Raw genomic sequence first — 2,084 nt, 5'->3', positions numbered from 1 at the left:
ATAAGTTTTAAGGAAGAGAGATGGTGAGAAGATGGTTAATGATTACAGGGGTACAATTAGATATGAAGGATGATTTCTAGTGTTCTGTAGCATAGATGCAGTTTTAAATTGATTATGTATTTCAACACAAGCCAATGGCAAATATTTGAGGTGATAAATATAAATAAGCCAAATGTTATTTTACATTGTAGTATTGTATTAAAATATTATGATAACATACCCATGAACATATAAAGTAATATAATAATTAAGTAGATACAAATTTGTATCTGGTAAGGGTGTTTGTTTTATGATGAGAAAGACGTAGTGTAGGTAAATCTGCTACTTCCTATACAATATGTTTATTACTGTGCCAGAGAATAAAAATTCATCAAAAATGAAAAAAATCACTTATTTCACTACATCCACAGTGTGGAAATGAACTTTTTTTTAGCACTCCAGTTTCATTTGTCACAAAGAATAAATATTTGGCAGTGTTTGTTGCTGTCTCATACATACAATATATCTCATATGTCTTGTACATTTTCAGTTATTACTCAGAATCATTCTGTTAACTAAACTGTACTACACATTAAAGACAAAGACTGTAGTTAATGTTAACAATTCTTGTACAGTACATTCATGCCAAACATATTATTAAATGTTTATTTCACTAGAAAATTTTGTCTCTATTTTGAAAAATCTAAAGAAATTTTATGAAGGATTGTTACTGCACAGTTCATTCATTCAAAACCAAACACCTTTTCAAATAGCACAATTAACTGTATTTTAAGGATTAGAGTTTCTGAGAAAAATATCTTACATTCATTATTTTACTGACTGTGACCTTGACATCTTTATTTCTCAGACTGTAGATCAAGGGGGTTAACATGGGGATCACCACTATGTAAAACAAAGAGGCCACTTAGACTGTATGTCTGGAGTTCTTGGAGTTGGGCACACAGTAGAGGAATAGGATGGTCCCATGGAAGATGGTGATGGCTGTCATGTGTGAGGCACAGGTGGGGAAGATTTTTTGGTGTCCACTAGATGAATTCATTTTCAGGGCAGTGACAACATGAACAATTATGATGTAAGAATAATGAGCAGTGTGCTTATCTCATTGAAAGTGGCAACAATAAAAAGAAGTAACTGGGTAAGATAAGAATCAGAGAAAGAGAGGGCTATCAGGGAGGACAGTTCCCAGAAGAAGTGATTAATTGTGTTGAATCCCTGGAAATATAATTTTAAAGCAGAGTGTCAGGGAGCATACCACCCCCCATGCATATGACCCAAGTACTAGCAGGGCACAGAGCCTCTGGGACATGACAACTGTGTAAAGCAGGGGATTGCAGACAGCCACAAATCGGTCATAGGCCATCACAGCAAACAGAATTAGCTCAGTCACTACAAATGTGCAAAACAAAAAGAATTGCATCATGTATCCTAAAAATGAAATGGTCCTGTCTTCTACAACAAGGTTCACCAGCATCTTAGGAGCAATGATGGAGGAAGAGCAGAAATCTGCAAAGGAGAGGTGGCTGAGGAAGAAATACATGGGGGTGTGCAGTTTGGGGTTAATCTTAATAATCATAATCATCCCCAGATTCCCTACCACACTAAAGCTGTAGATTGCCAAGAGCAACAAGAAGAGGGTTATTTTCAGTTCTGGGTAATCTGAGAAGCCCAAGAGGGTAAATATAACCTCAGTAGTTAGATTTCTGTCTGTAAAAAACATGAGTTCTTCTGGTGGGATCTGAAAATTATCTTGGAAATAAAATAGGGAAAATTATTCACACATAAAGCATGCCGAACAAACTGTCAGAGGGCCTAAAGATTAAACAAAAGAGATACCTGTTTTGATTTTGAGATATTGAAATATCAATACAGAGTAACCAGAGCTCCAGAGATTAAATTATTAGTATAAGGCTAATTATTATATGGCTCTAATCACATTCTTAAAAATGATTTAAAATCATTACTGCACAATATATTAACTGAAGAAACATATAAAAACATGATCAAAGAGAAGCATTTAAATCTTACTGAAGTCTCAGGTTCTTTCTCCTAGAAATTAGCCAAATAAAAGAGTTTTATTTAATGGT

General features: G+C 34.5%; 1 pseudogene; it reads right to left on the bottom strand.

Annotated features, from left to right (window-relative positions):
- Positions 1–802: 802 nt before the first annotated feature.
- LOC129674011 (olfactory receptor 5D16-like) lies at positions 803–1,746 on the bottom strand (annotated as a pseudogene).
- Positions 1,747–2,084: the final 338 nt, after the last annotated feature.

This window comes from Psammomys obesus, unplaced genomic scaffold, assembly GCF_907164565.1.
Source record: "Psammomys obesus unplaced genomic scaffold, mPsaObe1.curated_primary_1811, whole genome shotgun sequence".
Classification (NCBI taxonomy): domain Eukaryota; kingdom Metazoa; phylum Chordata; class Mammalia; order Rodentia; family Muridae; genus Psammomys; species Psammomys obesus.
The sequence above is the reverse complement of the archived record's forward strand: the minus strand, read 5'-3'. Positions and strand labels throughout refer to the sequence as shown.